Consider the following 13,776-nt stretch of genomic DNA (forward strand, 5'->3'; position numbering starts at 1 on the left):
GAATATCAGAGAACATTTTCCACCAGAGTACAAGTAGTTTTGACTCTCAATTTTCAAAAATTAATTCCCAGTGCAAGCAAAGGAAAAAAAAAGTCAAAGCCAGAGGAAATTGAATGGAATATCAGAGGAACCTTGCCAAAAAGGGATTTGGGAGAATTCATTTGAGAGAATGTTTTTTATTATTTACTCTCACTAGTTGATTCCAACTGATTCTTAGAGCTTTCAGGAGCAGAGTGTAAACAACACTGCACAAAATGCTGTAAGGCAAACTTCTGCTCAGAATGCAGGTCAGCACCCAGAATGCTCTCCTGTCAAGCCTTAATTGCAATCTTGAGTTATTACTGGTCATTACATGTCAGTGGAGATGTAAAGTATAGAAAGAGAAGATTCTGTTGGAAAATTACAAAGTCAGGAAAGTAGTTGTGTGAAAATACAACTGAGAGAATTGCAGCAGATTACCTTGAAGAATTATGACAAAAATATGCAATGAGGATTTAAAATAGAGAATTAAGTTAGTTTACGATCAATAAAATGTTAAGGAGTAGCAGGATTCAGTTAATAAATTGAGAAATTGGCAGTTGTGTGTATTTTGTTGTTGTTGGATTACCTGTGCCATCACTTGCTTCACGTAGTTCCAGATCTTAACTTAGGTTATGTTTTTACACAGAAGCTAAGTTTTTTATCTTAAGTAATGCTTAGTGACTTATCAACAAGAAAGCAAGCTGAATTTCTTTTGATGACTTTCTTAAATTAAACAACAAAGATCGCAGATCTTCAAACCTTATTTTGTATTCATGGTGCTGCCTCCTGGGGAAATCACTGAGTTGATGGACTCATCACTTCTGATTTTCCTGCTCATATTTCTCAAATGTTGAGAATCGCATGGATAGGTGAAACTTTTATTTTGACATTTGACCCTGAATTCACATATAAATTCAGATACGCTGAGCTATGTATGAGCTAGCATTGTTTGAATGAGTCCAGAGAGAAAACGGAAAAGCTGAGATGAATCTAGCCAGGCAAAGGTCTCTGAAAGACCTTCCTTGAAATGCACAAAATAAAGACTACATAATAATGCCTGTTTCTGCTATAAAATTTTCGTGATAAAGTTTCCCAATAGCGCAGTGCTGACCTGAAGGCGTTTAATTCACAGGGTTGTGAATTTGTTTGCCCACTAGATGGCGTGATGCAACATCAAATCACTGGAAGTGAGGGAGCAAAGACCTGCATGTAAAAAGCTTGAGTGTGACTGGTCGAACATCTTGTAAGTGAACTTCCTGCTTAGAAAGAGAGGGCGTAAATAAGTAAAATCGACCTTAAAAAATAAAAAGAAAAAAAGGGAGGGGCCTTAGCGGAGAAATATGAAGTAATACTGCAGATATCTCCTATCTAAAAAGGCTGTTTAAGCGTGCTGGGCTTTTTAATTTAAATATTTTCTAGCAAAGCTTATGGATACAACAGTATTAGTAACTGTCCTCAGAGCTTTTAACTGTCCATTCAGACTGTTTTCTAGCTCGTGATGGAGCTCTGTAAATGGTAGTGTTTGCAACTCTTTGTTTCTTCTGCAATTAAACTATGTCTTCATGCATGTGTGCCTCAGCATTGTCACTCTAATTTATGTCTTGAATTTTGTAATGTTTTCTGGTAAGAATCAGTAGTTTCTATCAATTGAATCCATATTTTGTGAAAGTAAAAGTAAGTTTAATCTAAAAATACAGATGAGTCTAATAGTTTCTATGGTAACTTGTGACCATGGCAACAGAGAGGTAGCACTCTGAAAAACTGATAGAGGTTAAGGTTTTTTGTATGTTTGTTTCATTTTAAATCAACGAGCTAATTAACAGCACAAATATTTCAGGAAAAACAATGACTTTATTTTTTAACTATATAGGATTGCATTAATACAAGGGATTTCCATCTCAAAATATATTGGAATTTTAATAGGCATATAGTGAAACTACATGCAATCTTCGTGATTTTGACAAAGAAGAGTTCTCTTATCTGCTACGTCATACACAGAAACTTAGATTCAAGACAGGTGAAGGACATCAGGAAGTTGCTGTAGGAAGGAGAATAGTTTACAACAGGAACAGAGACTATTACTAAATGTGTAGCATAGCTTTGGTATGTTTCTGTTCCACCTTTTCATCATGAGATCAGAGAGTTAAACAGCATAGCACTTTCAGAGCAGTGCTAAGTTTTGGCTGCTCTGAAGCAGCTGAGACCCCAAGAGATGTTACAAGCCTCTGTGTAAGAAGGAATAATGATTTTAAGAATATTTACAGTAAATATATGTTAAAGGAGGTACGAGTGACTCTCATGACTAAATCTTGTATGTAGCGAATGGCTCTCTGCTAGCATAGAGATAACGTAAAATCTCCGTACTACCAACACTAAGCCTAACTTTTAAGGGGAAATATGCTGGATATGAGTTTGGTCAAAGCCATACTGCAGAATTTTTCAAGCTTACTCTTTTTCCCTAGGCCTTGTCTGAAAACTGAATGGAAATTAAGGTATTGCTATTATCACCTACACATAGGGCATGTCTTTAATTAAATAGAATTGAAACTTCATTTAGAAGCTAACTTCTGTAAAAGCTAGCTGTTCTGACTGATCTGTGTTTGCCACAGGGTTGCTCCAGCTAATTGGTGAAGTCACTGAGGTGCTCTCAGGCCATTAAGTCAGAAAATAGTTGGGGAAAAAAAAATACCAGGCCAAACTGAATTGATTCAAATAGTCCAGTCTTCTCACTCTGGTACTGCTCGCTTCATGTGATGACCAGTGGGTAGTGTGGAATTAACACACATCTTGGAAAAGCTGCTTCCTGATACTGTCATCTTTTTACTCGTGCTCTAAAGCATTGTGGTGTTTAATGACTGGTTTGTTGTTTTCATTTGTTTTTATGATAGAGGTTTTTTTTTTTTTAATTATTTCTCTAGTGTTTTTGTGGAGTCAAAATGTTTGGTCAGTTGCTGCAAAGTAGTGATGGCAGGAGGGCTGGACCTAGGTGGTCTTTCGGTCTCTTCCAATCCAAGTCATTGCGTGATTCTACAATTATTCTATTAAATATCAAAACCCTAAGGCATCAAGATCTTGTGTCATACTTGCTTTCTTACCCAGGCTCTTTTAAGGAAGATAATTGTGTATTATCTCTTTGATATCTTGCTATTTTGTTCTTTTGTTTTTCCCTCCTGTTCCAAAGGACTTGTTTTCCTTCCTTTTCTCTCCAGAGTACTGTACTTCGTGTGTGTACGTGTGTGTGCTTTCATTCAAGAGGGTACCAACTAATTATTAATTCACTTGATAATACTTTTAAAAGCAGCTTTCCTGGTCAGGTCCTCCTCCCTGGCAATAAGGGTCATAAATCTGTAAATACAGCCCCCTTCTGCTAGGATTACAGAGTCTTTGGGACACTTCTATTGCATCTGTTCAAGTTGTATTTATTTGCTGTAGGCTGTAATAGCTGACAAGACAAAAAGTCATCATCAAAGACTAAATTTTGAATATTACATATTGCAGTGTTTTAAATCAGTCTCTTTTCTAAATGGTACTTCAAGCAGAAGTATAAGGTGGCATTGTTCAATAAACGTTGCTTTGAAAGAGACTAAGTTATTTATTTGATTTAGGGGAAGAGGATGAAGTTCTAGAAGTGATTTACTTTTCACTTCTAATTTATTTTGTCAGTTAAATGCTTTGTATAACTTAAATTTTTGAACTGAACTTAAACTGAAAATTCCATCTGTCACTGAAAAAAGTTTGTAGATAATTGCAGGTATGCCCTTCCGTTCTTTGCTGTTGAGCTTACATATTTCCCTTTTTTTCTTGCCCTCTTCTCCCCCGCCCCACCTCAAGTTCCTCCTTCCTATGCTTGAGTATTTTTGTTTAAAAGGCTAATGTTTCGTTAGTTTCTCAAAGTATTGTCCTAAATAGTTTTAATTTCTCTGTCATTCACTTGTATTTAATTTTCTATCTTTCCCCCTCCACTGTTGAATGAAGATATGAAAATTAATACAAAACCCTACTATTTCTGCTACGTAAAAATCAAGGCAAATCTAAAGAATCTGGTTTGTTTCCTCATTTGTATGTTGCCATTTAATAATTAGGTTGTTTCCACTTTCTAACTGTTAAATGAAGACTTGGATTCAAAACACAACTATATATATATATACATGTGGCCTTTTTGCCTGTGCGTGTACAGATCATGGTAGAGTCAAGTACTATTACTGAAATGTGTCTGAGGGACCCACCTCAGTTGCAACTACAAATAACTTCTTGGGGGGGGGGGGACAGAGGGATGGAAGGATTTATATACATATGCAGAGTTGGAGAGTGGTGAATATCATATGCAGAGGCATGAATTATTAGTCAATGCTACATAGCTAGAATACTTACTTGTGTGATATTGGTGATAAATCTGCAGTCCCACACAACAGGAAGCAAGAACTCAGTAAACTTACTGAGGCACCTGTGTTGCTAACAAATGGGTGGAGAGGGTATGTGAAATTAACAGGAGAGGGGGAAAAAAGGACCATGGGAATAACTTTCAGTGGTTGGCATCAGTGGTTGGTCCTAGTCAGTAAAGTGGATAATCAGGGCAAGCAGTTATATAGTGAGTGTGATAAGAGATGCATTCAGTTAGTATCCTTCTACTTTGTGTTTTGGATAGTACCTGAGTTCTTGAGCTGAGGGACTGTGGTTTGTGTCTGAACTTAGTAACTGCAACAATGAACTGGCTGAGTCTCTGTGTTTGATTTGAGTTGAAATCCTTAGCTAAAATTCAGCCTATCCTGAGCTGGCATGCTCTTTTCTACTGGTTGGAAAGGGGAATAATCTGTGCTCTTGAAATATCTAGGAACTATTGGAGTTGTTTCCTAATCACAGATATCATTTAGCCACATAGAGGATCAAAATGAAAACAAGGTTACCAACCAGTGAAGTGACTTGAGTGTAAAGTTTCTGTGCTTCTGTCCTGGATTTGACATGTGAAACCAGGCCTGCTATCTGCTGGATCATGCTACGGATGATGGTAAAGAAAAAAATAAGGTAGCTTCATTTTAAAGTCTCTTAGTCCACTTGCTAGAAGTGGTAGAATTTAGGATAAGATGGTATCCATGATGTTCTGATTTCAGTCTTACAATGTATATATGTTGTGTGCGAATTGTTGTATTTTGTGTAATTGTACCTCACCATTCGCCTGCTTTTTTTTCCTGTTTTGTTTACTTGTGTGTACTTCATGAAAATATTTTCTTGGATGGTGTTAAGTGGGTGAAGACCTTCTTGAAATGTTACATCTGAAGAAAAGAATCAGAGATTCTGCAGAAGAAACAAAAAATTATTACAGGGAAAGTTTGTTTAAACAATCCAGACAGCCCTTGTGCATGTTTGTGTGTTAGTGAATTACAGGGGAAGGAGGTAAAAACTTCCAATTACTTAGCATCAAAGAAATATTGTTATTCTATCCTCCAATAAAGATGGAACAGTGAAAATGTGAAGCAAACAAGCAAAAATTTTAGTTACAATTTTATTATCTTAATGAGAATAAATCCTTAAGCACATAAACTAAATAACTGTGATTATATTTATCAAAAAGCTTTTTCAGATAGACATTGTATTGTGCCTATACAGTCTATAGGAATGCAAACGTGCTGTTGCTATGGTGATTCTGCCATCATCACAGTGGAACACTGCAAAAGCTACTGGTATTCAGCTTACAGGGAAAAAAAAAAAAAAAAAAAAAAAGAACCAGAGATGATATTAATTGATTTCTACAGGCTTAACTGAATCTATGTTCTAGAAGCGAAGCAGGAGATACAGTCCTGCCAAAGTAATTCAGATTATTTTCAGAAAGTGAGCTAATGTATGCTGGGATTATGGTAGATTTCCATGCAGCAAAAGAGCAAAAACTGGAAGTGGAGAAAGAAGAGTCTAATTGATAATAACTAGCAGAGGTGCAACCAAGCAGATAATTAAGAAGAACATAGACTGGGTGAGCAAAGTCACTGCACACAGGTACACATTGCACACAGGTGTACACATCTGTGGTAGAAGAAAACATCCACCCTAAAGTAACTCAGTGGATTGTGAACTGGCTGACTGGCATAATGTCATCACAGGTGCAGAGTCTGGTTGGAGGCCTATAGCTAGTGCTATTCCCAGAGGTCAGGGCCGGGGACAGTCTTGTTCAACATCTTCATTGCCAATCTGGATGAAGGGATAGCGTCCATACTCAGCCAATTATACAAAGCTGGGAGGGGTGGTTGACACACCAGAAGGCTGTGCTACCACCCAACAAGGTCTGGACAAGTTAGAGAATGTAGTAATGTAGTTTACTTCTATCACCAGTTGGCCTTTGTTGGACCCGTCCCTAATTTTAACCCATCTAATTCTCAGCCTGTTCCTGACTGTTTCTCAGAGGGAGCTCCTCACAGTCCATCCACTCTTTGACATAGAGGGCAACTCCCCCACCCTTCCTGCCTTGCCTGTCCCTTCTAAAGAGCTGATATCCCTCAATGGTGGTATTCCAGTTATGGGAATCATACCACCATGTTTCCATGATAGCAACAAGGTCATAAATTTCTGAATGCATCACGGTTTCCAACTCGTCCTGCTTATTTCCGAGGCTGTGTGCATTGGTATAAAAGCACTTCAGCTGGGCTTTCCGTCTCACCGCCTTTATAGAGGATCTAGGATCCCCTAGAATAGCAGCATCCCCAGTACCCCCCTGCCCTAGTCCATCCCTTTGTATTTCACTGTCATCGCCCATCAAGTTCGGTATGAGCCCTCGAACGACCCGCTCAACCCCAGCAGCCCTGATTTTGTCCCCGTCCCCATTCATACCTAGTTTAAAGACCTTTCAATGAATCCTGCCAGTTCCTCAGGTAAAAAAAAAGCATGGCCAGCTGGTTCAGGGAGGTGATCCTCCCCCCCTCTACCCTGTCTGATTGAGGCCACGTTTAGAATACTGTATTCAGTTCTGGACTCCCCAGTTAAAAAAAAAAAGGAGATTTCCTAGAATGAGTCCAGCAAAGGGCTATGAAGATGATAAAGGACCTGGAGCATCTCGCGTATGAGGAAAGGCTGAGTAATCTGGGTCTGTTCAGCCTGGGAAAAGAAGAGTGAAGGGATATCTGATTAATGTTTGTAACTCTGTAAAGGGAGGTGGGAGGCAAATGGATGAGGCCAGGCTCTTCTCCATGTTGTACTAGGACAAGGAGCAATGGCCTAAAACTTGAACATACAAAGTTCCATACAAGCATGCAGAAGAATTTCATTACAGTCTGGGTGGCGGAACACTAGCACAGGTTGCTCGGAGAGGCTGTAGAGTCTCTTTCTATGGAGATATTCAAGACCTGTCTGGATGCTGACCTGTGCAACCTATTGTAGAGAATCTGCTTTAGCAGGGGTGTTGAATTCGAAGATTTATTGAAGTCCCTTCCAACTTCTGCAGTTCTATGAGTCTGTGAAGTTAAAGATGTTAAGCATAGACAAAAACCATGAGGTCTTGAAAATCCTGACCTATTTAGAGCTACTCAACGGAGAAGAAAGATGTCATTGAATACACAGGTTATACACGGAGGATGATATTTTACTAAACTTTACATACTTAGACCTTTAAATGTTTTTCCCTACAATATTCTTGACTGAATGTTGGGCATTCTGTGTGAATCCCCTTTTTTGTGTAGAAATATCTATCAACAAGCATGGACTCCTTGAAAGTAGAATGACCTTTTTTCTGTGAGATTATAGGAAGAAAAACTGCATACAGTAATCTTTTGTTGCTGCTGTGATGCATCTCAAATATGAATTTTGCAGTTTCTTACTGCTCTCTGTAACTTGTTTTCTAGTGTTTTTTTTTCTTTTTTTTTTTCCAGATAATTTAAAGACATTATTTCTACTTAGAAGAATAGTACTTTCAACCTTTTTGTTCCCCCTTTTGTTTTCCAGCCTCACTTCTTTTTTTAAAAATTCAATTCCTACTGTGATTTCCCTTCAGCTTTTTGATACAATCCTGCATTCCTGAAATCAAAAGGAATTTAGCTGTTAGATATAGAAGAATCCTTTGTTTATCATATCTAGATTCAACAGCTTTTACACTGCACCTCAACTTGCATTTTTTGTGGATTTGATTTAAGATTCACTAATGACTCCAAAACATACTAGTCTTTAAGTATTCTACTGAGTACCTTTTCAACCTGTTGTGTTTGTAGGTCTTTGTCAACAAAAGTGGGATATCCAGATTTTTAATTTTCTGAGATATAATTGAATATGATTAAAAACTCTCAAGAAACTTAATGTCAACAGTTTACGGGCTGGTTCGGTCCGGTTCCGTGACTAGAAGGGCGGAGGGATCCGCGGATCCACACCCCCGGAAAAGGAAAATAGGGGACCCTGAAATAATTGAAAACAGCGGCAAAGAAGAGAGCATCAGGTGACCTTGCTGGGAGTTATATCTCCTTGCTGACCACAAAGCCCTCTGGGGAAATGTAGTTCTTCTTCTCCTCCGGACAGGCACCCGGAACTTGAGCATCAGCAGTCAAACCCCCAGCGCATTACATGATGTTATGATGTGATAACCAAAAATCATGAAACCATGACATTACTTAAGTAATGATCTGTTACTTTCCCCCTGAAATAGCCTATGAGGGATCTTAAAGTATACAGTTTAATGTTGTATCAAATATGCATACAACGCACTTAAAATGTCTGGGAATACCAGTATCTTAAAAGTGGTAGGTGCTTATTCTTTGACTGAATTTCAGAAATCAGCAGTATCATGTCTTCTTCAATGTCTGTGAAGATACTCCTTTTCTATGCATTACATTTTGTCCATTTGTTTTCTCCTGCATTCAATACAGGCAAACAATTTCAGCTCCACCTATTCTAGTTGCTTTTGTAATTACGTTTCTATCTCTTGTTTCAAACAAAATATTTCATATAGGAAGACAGAATATTAGTAAAGTCTTTCACTGCTTCTTATCAGTAGATCCCACAATTTATTTTGTCTTTGTCTTCATTCTGTTTTGCTCCTAAATTAAGGATGATTGCAGAATGGCATGTGCACAGAATAGAGATCAGTATCTACCTATCTTTAGGCAGGTAGGTGACAGTTTCTGGACTTTGAGAGGTCCAGTGAGGTGTTTCATATTGAAGTTGGTCTTTTCCATTAAATACCATTTACTTTTGGTGACTGACTCATGGTAATCTCTAAACTTGCAGTGTTTTGAAGAGCAAAATTACGCTAATTTTTTATATTCCACAAGACTTCCAGTTATTTCATTTGTCTGTTTTGCCAGTTACTAGTCCAGTTATAAATACAGCCTTTTCCTTGATCTCTGTTCTTTCATGAAACTATGATGAGCAAGGAACATATACTGTCAAACTGACCATGAGGAGATTTATTTGCAGACCTCTTTGGCTTGAGTGTTACCAAAATTTGTAAAGCTTGCAACTCAAACTTTGTTGTTTTTTTTTTTCCAGAAAAAAGCAAAAGAAACATTTCATGCTGCTCTTTGAAAACACAGTTGCTGCTTTCTAGTAAGCTGCATAGCACACATTGTGCTGTGAAATTTTGATCTTCCCCTTATTATTGCAGACAAAGTAATTATTTTTAGTTTAACTTGACAGGCTGGTAATAGGAAACCGTTTTAGAAGTGAGAAGGGCTGAAGTTTTGTAGAAATTCCAGGCAGCTCTGCACTGAATCATCAAGTCCCAAGAGCACAGAGGCATTCCATAGAAATGTCACACAGACCTTCTGGCATATTAATCAGAAAACAGCAATGAGCTCCTATTTTCACTCAGGTTAATTCTAGAGTTCTTGTTCAGCATTAAGTAATAGGACAGTTTAAGTGAACTCAGGATTAAAATAATGAAACAAAGTCATAGGGATTGGAAAGGACCTCGAGATCGAGTCCAACCTTTCTGCTATAGAAGGTACACTATAAGAGCTCACACGGGTAGGTATCAGATGAAGCTTGAATATCTCTATGCATACAATCCAGGCTTGGGCTATTTCAGTCATGGTGAGAAGTTCTTGCGTTTGGTGATATGTCTGTAGTGTATTTTAATTGTATTACAATCACACTTTTCTTCTTTCCAAGCTGGACTCTGAAATCTGTAAGTCTACCTCTAGTCTCACACAGAATCCCAGAATGGCCTAGTGTACGGGAACTGCTGAGTCACGGCCTGAACCTCTGACCAGCTGAGGAGAGCACTGAGTCAGCCACGGGAGCACAGCTGAAGGCACTTCTCCTGTGCTGCAGGAAGGGGCGGAGCCTGGCTGCACCTCTTCTAGAGCCATTGAAGAGCTGACTGCCAGTGGGGAAGGATATGTCTGGAGATCCACTCTGCTGGAGTTTGGTAAGTGAGCCCAGGATACGGGTAAGCTTTCTATCTATTCTTTTCGTTATTATAATCTGCTTTGCCTAGCTCTCTTGTTTATTTTGTAATTATAATCTTAATATTCATTGATTATACACCTGGGTTGAAAAGGACCATGATGATCATCTAGTTTCACTTTCCCCCCCCTCCCCCAATGCACAGGATTGCCAACCACTAGACCAGACTGCCCAGAGCTGTGTCCAGCCTGGCAATATCTCATATCTGTAAGTCTTGTTCTATCCAGAGATAATGCTTTTTAACTTACTCTAGGCTTAGGCATTGATCTTTGCTCTCAGATTTTCCTTGAAGTAAAGCTGTGGGTTTTTTTGGACTCTCCAGCGTAGTTTAATCTTGAGAAATAAGAAGTAAATAATATGCAATCAGGAGCAATAACCTGTTGAGAAGTATGAATGGAGAGCTAGCTAAGTTATCTGTGACATTTATTTTTCAAAGTGCTTAAGATGTTATTGAATGTAATGAAAAAAAGCTTCTGCTCACGTACCAATTAAAAATAAGACTTAATTTTAGCCATTCAATTTTTGGGAAATGCAAACATGAAGCTTAACATTGAAAGAGCTACATTACATTTAATTCTTTGTTAACAAAAAAGAACAAAGGAAGATACTGTTAAATTTATATAATACCAAATTACTGGGAATAAGAAAAAGTTAACACCTATTTCCATTGCAACATCCAAAGGTTGTCTCCAAAACACAGGAGTTTTTAACACTATATTTGCTAACCTGTGGAAATCAATTCTGAAAAAACATCTAAAAATGAGGGGATTATTAGCTTTCAATTTAAACATTTGATTTGTTTTATGGTATACGTGATTATTCAAAGGTAAAATACTATGGTAAATTGTGAAGCAAAAATATCCCAGGAAACAATAGCTACTCCTTTTTCCTTCCTTCTCCATCCTCAGCAGATGGTAGGTATGCTAGAAGCAATGTTATCTTGTTGCTGCAGTCCCATAATAGGCAATAGACCTGGTCCACTGTGCATTTAGTACGCCACAGAGGTATAACCAACAGGCACACACCTTGTGTAACTTTTGTACTCTGCAAGTTCCTAACACCAAGTAAGTACCTTTGCTCCAAAGCACTTGTGAGGCCACTGCTGGTATCAGCACAATGGTTGTTCCTGATGACTGGCAAAGAGCAGAGTAACATTTTCTGTCCCTCAGCCCCAGAGGAACCAGAAATAGCACAGTGATAATCGAGGTGAGTAGAAGGGTTCTGAACAGATATTCAATACAATTTTCATACAATGTAGTTACAGTGTATTATGAAACATTCTTGCCTCAAACAATAACAACTTGTTAATCAAAAGCATCAGAAAGGCTTCTGCAGCAGATTTTTTTTTTGTTCACCAGTACCCCCAAATCCTTCACAGTGCTGCTCTCCATCCACTCACTGCCCAGCCTGTATTCATGTTTGTGATTGCCCTGGCCCAGATGCAGGACCTTCTGCTTGGCCTCGTAGAATGCTGTGGCATTTGCAAGGACCCAGCTCTGAGGCCCATCCAGGTCCTTCTGGATGGCAACCCTTCCCTCCAGTGTGTTGATTGCACCACAGAGCAGTGTCCTCTGCAAACCATCAGACACTTGAGTGTTGTGTCTAGGGTGCTCACAGGTGAAAACTGGCATAATGTCATTAAATACCTCAGCCTCCTCTGTGTCAGCTGCAGCCAGGCCAGTCAGCCCTTGTATCTCTTCTGTGCTCTGTATATACACAATACAAAATAGGTAGAATGTCTCTTTTTAACTACAAGACTCATATTGGTCTAATTGTCTATTATAATAAATCCTTTATGCTTTTAAAGAGTATAAATACAAGCTCTTTCTCTACAGCTTACTTTTAGCACTAGGCAACAGTAGCCTCATCCTTGTATAGTCAAGATGGCTGTTGCGTTCTTTCTTTACTGAATGTTCACCCAATGCATTTCAGAGATGAACTTGAAAGTCTTGCAATATCCATGAGTAATATTGCTGCTATGTGAAGATACAAAACTAATATGAACCCTCATATATTAGTCTCACAGAATTACTTTTATTCAGTTGTACGAAATATTAAATTAAGCAATTTTATTACCAAGAAATAGGCCTGCAGAATATTTAACAAATGAATTCCCATGAAGTAAAATATTTAGAGAATTTAGAATATGTTAAAATCAGAAGATAACAATTGCCTCTGGAAACTACCAATATCATCTAGGGCTACTACAGTTTCCAATCTAACTCAAAGCAGCCCTACTTGGAAATAGTTTTACCTGCTTTTTGGTTCTCAGAATTGAGCTGGAGCTAACTGTCCCATTGCCAAGTGCAAATATGCAAAGACAAGTATGTTTTAAAGATTTGCATGAAAAACAACTTCAAAAAAATGACAGTTAAATGTCACGTATAACCAAAAATACTTCTGAAAATATTGCTAAAGGTATTTTTAAATCATTCTTAAAAGATAGAAAAACATTTGTGCTGCCCATAAATTTGTGGGTTTCTGTTAATGGCATTTATGCACTAAATTCTCTCTATTTTTTTTGTTCCTCTCTGAATCTTCACTGGACAGTATTTTCCCAAATAAAATCAAAAATTAACAGCAGTATAGAAGGAACTGATATATTAGGGCAGGGACCCAACTCCACAAGGATAAATATGCTGCATTTCTGGAGCTTTTGATGCTATTCATGTACTTCTATATTCTGTAAACCCTTTTGTTTAAATGTTTTGGGGTTTTATTTGATAAGAAAATAGAAGTAGAAGCTGCTGATTGTTTTATGAGCATCTCTCTGATGGTACCAAGTGATTCAGAAGCAGATAATTGCAAGGGCTGTTAACTGTCTTGACTTGGATAATATAGCTGCTTCCTAAATCTTGGAACTGAAAATACTTTAAATCAGTAATGTGTACTATGGCATATAGAAGCAGTCATGGTCAGAGAGGGAAACGTCTGTCCTTAAAATAAATCCAGTTTAAAACATGTTTTTAAGTAGGTGTAGTGTTCAGTGTTTTCTTTGCCTGCTGGATGTGTGTGACATTCCATGGGTTAGATATTGTGCAAAAATATATTTCCTTTGTGTTCCTATTCTTAGATTCTGAGGATGATATATTTAGATCTCTTATTTGCATCTTATAACACTTTTTAAAATAATCTTGGTGCTGCTTAATTATTCCTTTTGTAAAAGTAAGACTTCTGAGCACTTTGAGAATTCTTCTGTACAGTTTTGCTGCGCAAAAAATTGCCAGATCAGATCTCTTTAACCCATCTAATTCCTGGCTCTGATTTCCCAATAGATGCTGGTAACGTGTAACAAAGAGAACAAGCACAGAGTAATTCTTATTTCTTCTGTTCTCTAGAGTATCATATACTTTTAGATGATGCCTGAGCCAGGAGCTACTT

Source organism: Meleagris gallopavo, chromosome 15 (assembly GCF_905368555.1).
Source record: "Meleagris gallopavo chromosome 15, MGAL_WU_HG_1.1, whole genome shotgun sequence".
In the NCBI taxonomy this organism is placed as follows: domain Eukaryota; kingdom Metazoa; phylum Chordata; class Aves; order Galliformes; family Phasianidae; genus Meleagris; species Meleagris gallopavo.